Consider the following 14,792-nt stretch of genomic DNA (forward strand, 5'->3'; position numbering starts at 1 on the left):
GTCCCCCTCTGTTTCGGCCCGTTTGGTTCCTAGTGAATGCACCCCTTTGTTTGAAGTTCAAGGCCCCTGGTAAGTTAGAAAATTAGAATTTATTAAGCATTCATATGTATTTTAACCTATGCTGTAAAATAGTTGTATTGGTCTGTACAGCTGTACACACCCCCCATATAAAATATTTAAAAAACCACGATCTTGTTTGTTCACTCAGGGTTACTAGTGCCCTTTCCAAATGAGGGTACTGTACATAATGTTGGAAGGCTGGCCACACGAGACTACAGATGTGTTTACAGATCATGTATAATTTCCGTTGGGGGGTAGCCTACAGATAATCTATCGTTTTCTATGAACCCAAATATCCATCTGAGATCCTTTTTGTTTGGCTGTGGTGTGTTCCCTTTATGGAAGCCTACTGCCCTCTGCTGGATAGATGATATACACGCCGATCAAAGAAGTCAAAACATAGCTGTATGTGCTTCTCAAAATCCCTTTGCACCACAATGGTCCCACTCTTACCCAATAAAAAGTCATCTAAAACATCTGTATGTATTTAAAAAGATTGTTACAAGTGTTAGCAGAATGTATTAGATAAAAGACAGAATCTACTAGTGAAGGTTCTGGAGGCCAAAGGGAAAAAGTCTCAGCATACTTCCAGTCAGATGCAAATGTCTTTAAATGTCGCTGAGCTTTCGGTCAGTCAACCCTCATCAGAGCATGTCTCCACAAACAATAGTGGGACATATACAATGCCTTCGGAAAGTATTCAGACTACTTGCCTTATTCTAAAATGGGTTAAATAAAATAATCCTTAGCAATCTGCACACAATGCCAAATGACTAAGCGAAAACAGTTTTAGATTTCTCTTAAAATGTATTAAAATAAAAATACCTTATTTACACAGGTATTCAAACCCTTTGCTATGAGACTCAAAATTGAGCTCAGGTGCATCATGTTTCCATTGATCATCCTTCAGATGTTTCTACAACTTGATTTGAGTCCACTTGTGGTAAATTCAATTGATTGGACAAGATTTGGAATGGCACACAACTGTCTATATAAGGTCCCACAGTTGACAGTGCATGTCAGAGCGAAAACCAAGCCATAAGGTCGAAGGAATTCTCCGTAGCGCTCCGAGACAGGATTGTGACAAGGCACAGATCTGGGGAATGGTACCAAAACATGTATGCAGCGTTGAAGATCCCCAAGAACACAGTGGCCCTCCATCATTCTTAATTGGAATAAGTCTGGAGCCACCAAGACTTCCTATTGCTGGCTGTCCGGCCAAACTGAGCAATCGGGGGAGAAGTGCCTTGGTCAGGGAGGTGACCAAGAACCTGATGGTCACTCTGACAGAGCTCTAGGGTTCTTCTGTGGAGAACCTTTAAGAAGGGCAACCATCTCTGCAGCACTCCACCAATCAGGCCTTTATGGTAGAGTGGCCAGACGGAAGCCACTCCTCAGTAAAAGGCCATGACCGCCAGCTTGGAGTTTGCCAAAAGGCACCTAAAGACTCTTGACCATGAGAAAGAAGATTCTCTGGTCTGTTGAAACTCTGACCTGAATGCCAAGTGTCACGTCTGGAGGAAGCCTGCCACCATCTTAACGGTGAAGCATGGTGATGCTTCACTGTAGATGATGCTCCAGAGCGCTCAGGACCTCTGACTGGGGCAAAGGTTCACCTTCCAACAGGACAACGACCCTAAGCACACAGCCAAGACAACACAGGAGTGGCTTCGGGACAGGTCTCTGAATATCCTTGAGTGGCCCAGCCAGAGCCTGGACTTGAACCCAATCGATCATCTCTGGAGAGACCTGAAAATAGCTGTACAGCAACACTCCCCATCCAACCTTACAGAGCTTGAGAGGATCTGCAGAGAAGAATGGGAGAAACTCCCCAAATACAGGTGTGCCAAGCTTGTTGCGTCATACCCAAGATGACTCGAGGCTGTAATTGCTGCCAGAGGTGCTTCAACAAAGTACTGAGTAAAGGGTCTGAATACTTATGTAAATGTAATATTTCTGTTTTATTTTGAATAAATTAGCAAAACTTTCTACAAACCTGTTTTTCTTTGTCATTATGGGTTATTGTTGTGTAGATTGACGAGAGAAAAAAAACAATTTAATAAATTTTAGGGTAAGGCTGTAACCTAACAAATGTGGAAAAAGTAAAGTGTTCTGAATACCTTCCGGAGGCACTGTAAGGCCACACAGTGAGCCAGAGATAATGACCGCAACACCTGTGGTAATCTAAAGTATCCCAAAGGGTCACTAGATGTCATATAAAATGGAACAATTAAATGTCAGTATAAGGAACCTATACTCTCAAAAAGGGAGCATTACAGCTGAAAAGCGCTCCAAAAAGAAAGCAAAGGAAAACACATATAGAACACTATACACCAGGGGTCCCCAAACTTTTTCCTGTGAGGGCCACATAACTTTTCCCTTCTCTGATGGGGGGCCGGTGTCAGTTTGTAACAGAAAAAGTGTGACGATCGTAGGGGAGCTTAAAAAATGTATTGTTTTCCAGAAAGCCACACATAACCAAATAACCCTTTCCAGGTTCTTTACAGAAAAAAAGTCAGGAAACAAATAATAACACTATTAATGAAATAAATAATAACTAAATAACCCTCTCTGAGTTCTTCACAGAAAAAAACAGGAAATAAATAATAACTAAATAACTCTCTCTGGGTTCTTCATAGAAAAAAAAGCCATGGAACATTAACTTTCTGTCGTGCCATGCACAATCTTAACAGATAAAAGTTCAGCTCAGTTGTCAGAGCAGAATCTCTCTGACACATATGAGCAGTCTCTTAAAGTTCTTGTGTTCCTTCCTTATAATCCTTTTGTAGGTTCCAGTAGGCTTGTAGACACCGCTGTTTGCAGCTCTCTCTCATCAACTTCCCTGTGAAAACCACAAAAGAAGCAGGTTGAGAAACTGAACTAAGTGATACAGCACCTACACAGCACAATACATTTCACTACCAGTATGGTTGTAAAGATGGATTTTATCCCAGTAGATTTTATTATGATTATATTTGTTTATGCTCAGAATGACTCATTCAAGTCAGAAAAGTGAGCTTACCTATGTATGTTCATCAGTGTGAACTGTGGGCCTGCATCTGGCTGGTGAGAAGTTGAATATCAGGTTCCATTCTAGTTACAGCCAGTCTCAAGCACTGATGCAAATGTTCATCTGTCAATCTTGATCTCATCGGGGTTTTCAGCAGTTTCATGCGAGAAAAGGTTTTCTCGCAGATATACGTGCTGCCAAAAACTGTGGACATTTTCATTGCGTGTTTTTTGATGTTTGGATATGTGTCGTTTGGGAGGGCGGCATAGAAGTCAATGAGACTGTTGGGCTTGAATGCGTCTTTCAGAACATCACAGTTCTGTAACAGCCAACTCAAACTGATATGAAGGCTGGGCTTCATCAATGTCGGCAACAAAGGGGTTCTGAAAAAGACAGATTTCTTTCACTGAATCGCACACCGAACTCCGCCTTCAGCATTTCCAGTGCTTCCACGCACTTTTCAGCTGGGAACGGGACCGCTGGGTTCTCAGTCGACAGGTTTTGGGTAGCAGGAAGATGGACGAAGTTGCGCTTTTCCACTTGTTCCAAAAGCAGCGCTAATTTCACCTCAAATGCTTTTATGTGTGAATACATGTCGCAAATGAGTTTCCCCTCGCCTTGTAGCTGCAAGTTAAGGCTGTTAAGTATTTCTGTCACGTCTGTTAAAAATGCGAGGTGCCATTTCCATTCTGGGTCGATCAGCTCTCGGACCGTTTTGTCTTTTAAATGAAGAAATGCGTTAATTTCGGGTAGCAGCTCGTAAAAACGCCTCAAAACTCTGCCCCGGCTCAGCCATCGGACCTCTGTGTAGTACAGCACATCTCCGTGCGTAGACTCCAGTTCAGACAGGAATTCTTGGAACTGCCTGTGTTCAAGTCCCTTTGCTCTGATGAAGTTTATGCACGACACCACAACCTTCATTACAGAATCCCACGTCAACACTTTGCAGCACAGTGCTTGCTGGTGAATTAGGCAGTGGACTCGTAGCGGGGCGGTGAGACCCCTTTTTCCAACTCCCGGTTCATGCGTCCTATTAGACCGCGAGTTTCGCCCACCATGCTAGGAGCCCCGTCAGTCGTGATGCTAGCTAGCTTTGACCAGTCCAGGTCCAACTTCTCCATGGTTTGGCACACTTTGTCAAAAATATCCTCTCCCGTTGTAGTCCCTTTGAGACTTTGGAGGGCTGCCAGCTCCTCGCATATCTCAAAGTTTGCGCTAACTCCACGAATAAAAATGAGCAGTTGCGCTGTGTCTTGCACGTCCGTGCTCTCATCAAGTGCTAATGAAAAAAGTCAAATTCTTTCGTCTTCTGCTGCAGCTGGGCATATACATTACTCCCGATTTCTTCAACGCGTCTGGTGATTGTACTCGCCGACAGACTTACGGCATTAAATGCATCTTTCTTCTCGGGACACACCTCCTCCGCGACAGCATCCATACATTTCTTAACAAACTCTCCGTCAGTGAAAGGCTTACCGCTTCTTGCTATCAGTTTAGCAACCCGAAAGCTGGCCCGAACGGATGCCTGGTTCAGCTGAGCTTGGCGTACAAATGTATTCTGCTGAGATAGTAGTCCACTTTTTAGCTTTGAGAGTTTGTCTGCTCGTATTTGGCCTTGCAAGCTATCGTACTTGTCTTTGTGACGGGATTCATAGTGTCGGCGAAGATTGTATTCTTTGAATACCGCCACCGTCTCTTGACAGATGAGACAAACAGCCTTTTCTTTGCATTGAACAAAAAAATAATCGTTTGTCCACTGCAGGTTAAATACCCTGCATTCTGAATCAAATTTTCTCTTACCTAACCTTTTCGCCATTATTCCGTTCTCTCTATGACAGGGCCGGGCCTAGGAATTTTTTTCTGGAGGCCAAATAGGAAAAAAATTCGATAGCGTCTCTGGTATTGTTCAGAGGGCCGGGCCAAATGTGCTGACGGGCCGTATCCGGCCCGCGGGCCGTAGTTTGGTGACCACTGCTATACACAGTGCCTTCAGGAAGTATTCAAACACCTTGGCAATTCCACATTTTGATGTGTTACAGCCTGAATTCAAAATGGATTACCTGGATTTCTCTCTCTCACCCATCTACACACTACAATGACAAAGCAAAAACATATTGTTTTAGAAATGTTAGCAAATGTATTGAAAATGAAATACAAAAATATCTAATATACATAAGTATTCAAATCGAACTTTGTCACATGCGCAAAATACAACAAGTGTAGACCTTACAGTGAAATGCTTACTTACAAGCCCTTAACCAACAGTGTAGACCTTACAGTGAAATGCTTACTTACAAGCCCTTCACCAACAGTGTAGACCTTACAGTGAAATGCTTACTTACAAGCCCTTAACCAACAGTGTAGACCTTACAGTGAAATGCTTACTTACAAGCCCTTAACCAACAGTGTAGACCTTACAGTGAAATGCTTACTTACAAGCCCTTCACCAACAGTGTAGACCTTACAGTGAAATGCTTACTTACAAGCTCTTCACCAACAGTGCCGTTCAAGAAGAGTTCATTTCCCCCCAAAAATAAAATTAAAAATGATAAAAACTAACACAATAACATAACAGTAACGAGGCTATATACAGGGGGTACCAGTACTGAGTCAGTGTGTGGGGGTACAGGTTAATTGAGGTCATTTGTACATGCAGGTAGGGGTGAAGTGACTTCATAGAAAGTAAACGGCGAGTAGCAGTGAACAAAACAAATGGAGGGGGAGAATGTAAAGAGTCTGTGGCCATTTGATTAATTGTTCAGCAGTTTTATGGCTTGGGGTTAGAAGCTGTTTAGCAGCCTTTTGGTCCTAGACTTGTATGCGGCACATGTGAAAGTTGGATTAGATTTTTTTACTCACACCCCTTTGCTATGATACTCCAAATTGAGCTCCGGTGTATCCAATTTCCTTTGATTTGCCCTGAGACGTCGCTATAGCTTGATTGGAGTAAACTTGTGGCCAATTCAATTGTTTGGACATGATTTAGAAAGAAACACACCTGTCTACATAAGGTCCCACAATTGACAGTGCATGTCATAGGAACTTTTCTTTGGAAAGAGACGTCACCTGTATGGTGAAGTCAGAGATAGACAGACTTGTAAAGTCGGCTAAGGAACAGAAGTTGGGTTTTGGAGAAACGTCTTCAGTGTGTGCTTTGCAAGCCATGCAGCTGGGCAATAGTGGTGAACGGATAGACATGGTTATGGACAGCAAGGAAGAAGAGCTGTGTGTTGAGGAAGAATCTGGACCAGAAGGAGTGACATTTTTGGTGAAAGTGTCTTGGGCAGTGAAAATGTGGAGGAGGATGGGTGAGGGATCCTGAGAGGATCACAGTGAGTAGTAGATTTGTGCTGGAATAGAGGGATAGGGTAACGATTGAGTTATGTTTCAGTAAGGTTGTCTTCTTAGCGCTCATAGCAATGGTTTTCAACTGCACCGCAGAAATGGAAAGTAAATTGCAGAAAATAGATGTTGTGGTGGCAGCTTCTGAGAAGTATTTGGGTACATGAGATTTGACTTCAGAAGAGTTAAAGGGTTTGTTGAGTTGTGGTGTCCCATCCTCCCAGGCTGTTGGTATGTATGGGCAGGAGCAGATGGGGTCAAAGTAGTGGTTTGCCTCTACATCAACTCCAACGCGGTGGAAGTGTTGACCTACTGTTCACTGCTCTTGGTGGTCAAATGCAGACTTTTCTACCTCCCGAGGGAGATTTCAGCTGTTATTGTGAATGTTGTATACATTCCACCTCAGGATAAAAAAATAACAAGCTGGCACAAGGCTATAAACAAGCAAGAAAACCTACACCCAGAGGCTGCTTTTCTGGTTTCCTGCAACTTTAATTATGCGTCACGAAGACACTTGATGCTCAACATCCATCAACACGTCTCCGATGCCACTAGGGGCGATGAAGCTTTTGGGGTGAATGTAGTAATGCAAGTAACAGAGAACTCCTTTTGAAGTTAACACTTTTTTTTGTATATCCTGGCGAGGTTTAGAGAGCTCAATTTGGTATGCCTCTTCCACACACAGGGTGGAGTAACCCCTGTCCAGAAAACTTTATCAATAAAGTCCTCTGTCGAATGACACACGTCTGAGCCTATAGAACTGGCTCTTGGGTAAACCTTTAAGGGCACTAGGATGAGTGCTACTTGCTAGGAGAAAAGCGTTTGTCAGTCTCTTTCTGATACAGAGTGGTGATAAGTTCCTCATTCACATGCCCAAGAATGGACACGCGTAAGGTCGTATTCAATAAAGAACTTCAGGTCAGTGTTCATAATATTAAAAAAGGAAGTTAATTCATGGAGTTTTTGCTCAATGCCAATCCACACAAGAGAATATCATCAACATACCTGAACCATTTGAGGATCATGGAGAAGGAAGGGTTCCTGGTCTCATCCTCAATAAACTTTGGCTCAAAATAGCCCACATAAATTGGAATAATTAGGGGGAAAGGTGGAGGCCATCGCAACTCCACTAACTTGAAGGAAACATTATTTTACAAGGGCAAAGTAGTTGAGCTTGAGAACTAGAGAAGACAATTTACAGTTTAATTAACTTAGTGGTGACATTTCACGTTCCTGTTGGTAATATCCCAGTGCATCTAAGGGAAAGGGCGATACCTTGTCAGTTGTACAACTGAATGCATTCAACTGAAATGTGTCTTCCGCATTTAACCCAACCCCTCTGAATCAGAGATGCGGGGCTGCCATAATCGACATCCACGTCTAGGCCTTTTCATGACAGAAATTATTGTACAGGCTCTGTAGATCAAATGTACCCCGCTATTGTGTAGCAGAATGTATTAGTAAATTATGGTTATCACATATATATAAACACATTTTTACAATGCACTCACATAAATTGTAGAAATGTACGATGTTTAGACACAATATGACGTTGTGGCTGTGTTAACTAGTGACGACCGAAACTCTTGCCTTTACCGCCCAACACTGCTTGTCTAACCAATCAGCTTTGACGAAGCATCTCAGTAGGCGGGATTTATCCGCTTCTTAGAACACTGGTGTAGCCATTTTTCTTGTGTGACTGTAAGGCAGATAGCTGATTGAGGTATGAGTCACATTCAATATTTCTTGGTCGATAGAAAGATGTAAATAACTATACGGAAACATTTGAAATCGATACATAGTGTATATTAATGTAAAGCCTACCAGTACTAAATAATATTCTCAGTGTTTTGCAGTAGCAAAACTTGTTTTTAGAGTGCCCCTCTTCTCGGACGGACACGACGACGTGTGAGCTGGGTGGCAAGCTAACGTTAGAGCAATTGCTAAGCTACGTAGCTGCTATCTAACTAGACAACATGTACAATCTTTTTCGCCATTTTCTATGCATGTCTGATTTCGGTCGCATGAAAGTTGTTTTGCCTTGGCATTATCATGTTGAGAAATAATACGCGGCTTATCTGCGTTTTCGGGGTTTGAAAAAAAGACCGGTTTCTGGACAAAGTGGTTAGCTACCATGCTAGACAGCTAGCCACATAGTGAGGAGGAGGAGTCTACCGTGTCCGGAAGCGAATTTCTCATACATTTTCTATATTCAGGGTTCACTCAAAACAATTTTAAGCTTTGTTTTACTATTAACAGTTAAGTTGGTTGAGGTTGTATATCGATTTCTCTCTTTAAGTATGCCATCTGATAGTCGCTTGTCTTTTTGCCGCCAGTTCCTTATTCAGCGGGGTTGGGTTAAATGCGGAAGATGCATTTCAGTTGAATACATTGTTGGACAACTGACTAGGTATTTCTCGTTCCCTATCAGGGCATTACAACTAGATTTAGGGTCTCCTGAATTGGCGCACATGCGCACTAGGCCCGAGCTCGTTTAACCCTTTACCGTCTAAGCTAGCTGAACTGCTTTTTTTTGTCCACATTGTCAAACTTAATAAATATTGCACCCTCAACTTTTTAAAACGGCTTTACTAGTTATACATTCATATAACTAAGATATTGTATGGAAAGAAACTTAAATGTATTTTGTTGAACAGTCATGACTGGTTTGAGATGTTGTATGATGATAGTGGTGGAGGATATCATTGTCATTGCTACTTAACACGGATCCAAGTTACGTTTTGAGATCCATTGGCATAGGGTTAGCTGGACTGGACTTTTCTGACTGGTCTTGGAACTGTGGCAACGGGCAAGCCTCTCCTTGCTTGGCTCGACTAGGATATGTAGTGATTTTGCCAATAGACAGATAAGTACACAGTCATGTACCCTTAACCTTGTTTCAACTATGGTATTTGTTGATTAAAAAAGACTATTAATATATTGAGTAATCCAGGAATTAGTTATTTGATACGAAGTAACTCAAGGAAATAGATTGCCTTGACTACAATGAAAGGCTAAATTACTAACGCTTTGTCTATTGTTAATGCCCAAAACCAGTGTACTGCACTTTGTAATATTAATTAGCTAGCATCTACAAGTAGGTAGAAAAGACATTTGATGATAATGTGGTTAGCTATATAGTCATATTTGAGATGCATATCCAGTCAGTAAGTAATTTAAAAGATTTTTAGTAGATGGGGGGGGGGGTTTGTTTCTTTATTGATATTTTCCCCCCCTCTTACCTCAGGCTTTCTACAACACTGCTTCAAGGATGGTCAAGATCTTCATTGGGAATGTCCCTCGGGAGGCAGACAAGGATGAAATCCAGGCACTCTTCTCACAGTACGGTGCCGTCACAGAATGTGCCATCGTCAAGAATTTTGCTTTCGTCCACATGGATGACCGTAAGTCTGCCACCAAAGCCATCCGCAGCCTGCACCTCTACAAGCTGCATGGCACAGCGATAAATGTCGAGGCTAGTCGCGGGAAGAACCAGGGAGCCGTCAAACTCCACGTGACAAACGTGGAGAAAGGCAACGATGATGAGCTCCGCACTTTGTTCGAGGAGTACGGCACAGTCTCTGAATGTGCTATTGTCAAAAACTTCGCGTTTGTGCACATGGACAACTCCGACGAGGCTTTGGATGCCATCAAGGGATTAGACAACGTTGAATTCCAGGGTAAGATTTTTTTAAAGGCTTATGCTGTTTGAAAGGTTACACATTAAAACCTTTGGCTACTTCCTCTCTCCCACCTAATCATGTTTTTTGGTATTTCTCTCCCTAATAGGGAAACGTATCCATGTTCAGATATCAAAGAGCCGTCCCAGGTATGAGGAGGAAGAAGACTACCCCCCACCTCAAAGGGGGGGATACTGGCCCCCCCGTGGCTACCCCGGGGAGAGGCATGATCCTCCATCCCCTAGCTATCTAAGAGGTCGTCACCCACCCCCCCATCACGGGTACCCTGCCCCCCCTCCACCACCCCCTCCCCCTAGACGAGCCCCGTACCCTGAGCGTGCTTATGAGCGCGAGAGGGAGAGCTATGCCGTGGTGGATTACTATGAGAAATACAGGGCTCGTCCTGCCGCTTATGGCATAATGTCCTATGATGAGAGGCGTGTAGGCTCCTTACCCCCCCTCCCCCGCCCCCCTCTTCCATGGTCAGGGAGCGTTTCATGGCCTCTGGCCTCGATCCATATGAGCGTCGCCCCCTCCCTCCTCCCCCGTCTGCGTACTACACCAGGGACCGCAGTCCTATTCGGAGGGCCCCTCCTCCCCCATGCCCCCCGCCGGTAACGGTTACTCCTATGAGCGTTCCCGACTCTCCCCCGTCTCTCGGCCCGCGATGTACAACCTACCACGTACCAGAGACCCCTACGCCGACAGGTTGCCGCCGCCGCCACCGGCCCGCTATTACTAAGCAGCGTACACCGGCGTTTGACTCAAGGTGAGAATAGGCCTGCGCTACAAACATTCTAATGGGAGGTGAAGTAGTTCCTATCCTCTATATGGAGGGTTCAAGGTCACTTGATGCGCTCTTTAGATGGGTATCATGCCTCAGTTTTGAGAGGAATGGTCTGACAGTCGCTCTTCGCTAAACCTTCAGATTAACTGTGAAATGCTTGAACTGGGAGAAAAAGCATGTGTAAGAGAGCTCTACGGAAAATCGTTATTATTAATCCTCTTGTTGGCACTGCTGGTTTGTAGGCAACGATTGAGCTAAACATAAATCATGTATTGGTAAAAGTGAGGAACTGAGAGTAATAATTTCACCATTTAGATGGAAATATTTCAAGTTGCTGATAATTGAACAATGAATGTAGATCGCTCATAAATGGAAACATGTTCGCTAGTGGTATAACAGGCGCTTGACGTGTGTGTGTGTGTGTGGTTTGCTCTCTTTCCAGGTTTAAATATTTCAACAAGATCTGCGTCCTCGTCACCGCCGTCGTCTCCTGATGCACGCAGCGATTTACCCCCGTCTGGTTGAGCGCGTTTCGTTCTCCTGCAACACTCAGGAGGAATTGTAATGCATGACCCCTCGTCATCTAAAACACTTTTATTATACTCGTATTGTTTTGGCCTTTTTTGTTTTGTATTTTAGTATTGTGCTTTAGCTACATTTATAGTCTCTGGCTCCCAGAAGCCTTTTAGTCAGTCGTTTTTATTTTATTTTACGTCCTTGATATACTGTAACGTGTCATGATACAAACTTTTGCTGTTAAATCAAATTTCTGAAATTTGATGAATGGAAGCTGCAGCACGTTATTATGAATAGGATGTTATTAATATCAAATAATCGTGACTGTATATCGACTTGAATACGAACCATCATGTGTTTCCTTTGAAATTAAACCACCACGTTTGTTCAATCTACGTCTGAAATTATGACAAGTTATGGATTATGAAAAGGTTGCGCTCTGCGACAATGTACAACGGCGTAATAAAACCACTACGACGGACTACAACAATGGACTAGTTGGTTAATTTAATTGGACAAATATTTGCTGATTGTAGCTAGTTTTACCAAGGTGGGTAACGTTCTTGTTTGTCATCTCAGAGGACATGATTTTAGTAAATAAAATCAACTGAATTGTATAGTCATTTGGATATATTTTTTTTATCCTGTTAAATCATAGTCATGTCACAGATTCTTATCACTATCAGTGATTCAATGGCGGATGATCAGTTGCTTCACAATATACTTAAACCATTGAATCGTGAACGGGGGATATATGCTTGATTATGATAAATCTAAGAATCGTCCTCTACCAATGTGAAATAACGTTATCGCTTATCTCCCCTCGACTTCAAGTGCTCAATCACAATTGAACTATCTAAATCAACCCCTTCACTGCCCATCAATTTATTTAGGTTTCATGGGTTGGATTGATGGGGCTTTATTGTCATGTCCCCAGTTCTCACCATATTACACTTGGCATGACTGTTCTGAGCACCCTTGCTCTGGAAGACTTTTGGAGAGATGTTCTTGGCACAGCCTGCAGTGGCCTAACCAGGTAAGATGGGAATTGGGATCAGTTGTGGGTTGTATGAAACTAAGGGTTAAAGATGTGAGAAATTTAGGTACACAGGAGTAGAGGTATTTTCTTAATTTAGTACAGGGAAAAGGCAAACAACCTTTTGATTTATGCTGAGTGTGGACAGGTAATATTTTTCAAGTTATTCCTTTCCAAACTAAAAAACAGTATGTCAATCAAATGTCTTTTAAAGGGGAAATCTGGGTTTCATCAACATTTTGGGACTTAAATTAATTATATATGCCTAACCATTGATTTTTACAGAATATAGCTTTAATGCCTCATGAGCATAGTTAAGCTGTCTTACCCCAAAACAATGTTTTACAGCCCAAACGTAAGTTTGTTACTCCACTGTTTGTAAATAAATAAAAAATGTTTAATTGTTAACCAGACTTTGAAGCTATAGTTTGTTAACTATTATTTTGATCTCATAGATAGTCGGTAGTTTCAATAGCTCAGTTTATGATTTTCAGTGGTTACATTTCTCCAGCCCATCCCTCAGCTGTTAACCAAACAATTGTCGGGGAATTTGTTATTTGAATCCAAGATTGCCCTTCCATAATCAGGCAGGGACCAAGTATTTTCAGGCCAGCAGGTTCCTGGTAATGTGTGTGTATTTACATTTGATTTTTTAGTGTGCATATAAGAAAAACGAAAACGAGCGTTTATTGGACAAGTGCAGGTTAGTAAGTCGCCCGGTTTTGGCCATATTGGTTCCTAGTGAATGCGCACCTGCGTTCGATGTTATAGGCATCTGTTGAATTACAAATGTATAGTTAATTGAGCATTCGTATGTAGTGACACCTATACTGGAAATAGTTATATTGGTTTGTACAGCCTGTCATTCCTACTATCCGGTGCCTTTTGGTCCTCATAACGTGTGCTATCAGAAAGCACACGTTTGACTTTCATAAAATATTGGTCAAGCTCGGGCACTAAAATCCCTGTTGTGTGCATGATCCCATACAGTCCATTGCATAATCCTAACGGTGGCAATTTGGAGCATAAATTAGCCATAGCTCTGTGATTTAAGATAAAAATCCTTTAAGTGTTCACGATTATGTTAACTTCTTTATGAAATGTTTTTTAAGATTTTGCAATTTGTTTAATTTTCTCTCATTTGGCCTAACAAAGGAAATGTATGACTAGCATAATGAAAAATGCATAAAACCGAGTGTTTATTTATTTACATTTGGCACAATTGCCCCCCCCCCCCAAAAAAACCGATGTCCTGAACGTGATTGTGGGAAGGGCATGTTTTCTTAATAAAGGAGAATTGCTACATACTAAGGGGGAAAAGTGATATCGGGGGGCACATTTTAAATTCAATAGTTTATATTTCTCGTAGAAGTTGAATAACACCTGGGGTGGCATAAAACGCCTCAAAATGCGTAGCATTCCCTTTCAAGATCTATATTTTTGTGTTTTTAAGGAATGGACGCCTGACATTAATTCCCCTTCCCGATTGTTTAATCTCCAAATAAAATATTTAAAACCATGATCTTGTTTGTTCACTCTGGGTTGATCGTGCCCTTTCCAAACAAGGGTATTGTACATACAATTTTGGGAGGGCTGGCTACACGAGTTTACAGATGTGGTTACAGGTCATGTATAATTTATGTTGGTGGTTAGCCTATGATATTTATAAACTCATATGTATTATTATTATATTTAGCCATTATCATATGACTGACTGGTAATGAGATCCTTTTGGTGTGCCTGTGCTCTCGGTTCCCTTTGAAGCCTACTGCCCTCTGCTGGGCACTGGCTGGTATGTTTCTCAAAATACCCTTACTTACACCACAACACATGTTCCCACTCTTACCCAATAAAAAGTAATCAAAAATGTATATATTTCAAAAGGGTAGAGGAATTTTCATTTTTTTTATTGCATACGTAGAGCATGCTGTATATTCAAACAATATTTACAGACGTGCATATTTTATAATAGACTCACATTTTCTTTATAAAACAAAAAAATAGGATCTCAGTTCCACTCATAATGACGTCTCACCCCAGAGTAAACCACGTTCATTCCTTTCGCTTATAGCGAAAGCATGTTCACATAGTCTAAACCCAGAGGCGAGACATCGCAAGATTTAAGGAACGCTTGCGAAACAGACGAACAGAACAGGCCGGGGTTTGGGAGGTCAATGAGACAAGTGAGAAATTATTCCTTTAGATTTCTCAATCTAAAGCCACAACCTAGATTCCGTCCGCATCTTAACTAGTTGAACATCAAATTACTCCAACCTCGTGAAAGTGATGAACTGACTCGTTTTCATTTCAAAAACAACTTTATATCAAAGTAGTGCCTTTGATTTAACGGCTTGCTCAGTT

The 14,792-nt window shown here is 42.1% G+C and overlaps 1 pseudogene across 1 annotated transcript; it reads left to right on the plus strand.

The window, feature by feature from the left end:
* The first annotated feature begins 8,016 nt into the window (after window positions 1–8,016).
* LOC124008211 lies at window positions 8,017–13,950 on the plus strand (annotated as a pseudogene). Its single transcript, XR_006834066.1, has 4 exons — window positions 8,017–8,135; window positions 9,660–10,092; window positions 10,202–10,861; window positions 11,322–13,950. The product of XR_006834066.1 is annotated as an RNA-binding protein 4B-like (transcript).
* Window positions 13,951–14,792: the final 842 nt, after the last annotated feature.

The sequence above is a fragment of the Oncorhynchus gorbuscha genome, linkage group LG21 (genome assembly GCF_021184085.1).
Source record: "Oncorhynchus gorbuscha isolate QuinsamMale2020 ecotype Even-year linkage group LG21, OgorEven_v1.0, whole genome shotgun sequence".
NCBI classification, from domain to species: domain Eukaryota; kingdom Metazoa; phylum Chordata; class Actinopteri; order Salmoniformes; family Salmonidae; genus Oncorhynchus; species Oncorhynchus gorbuscha.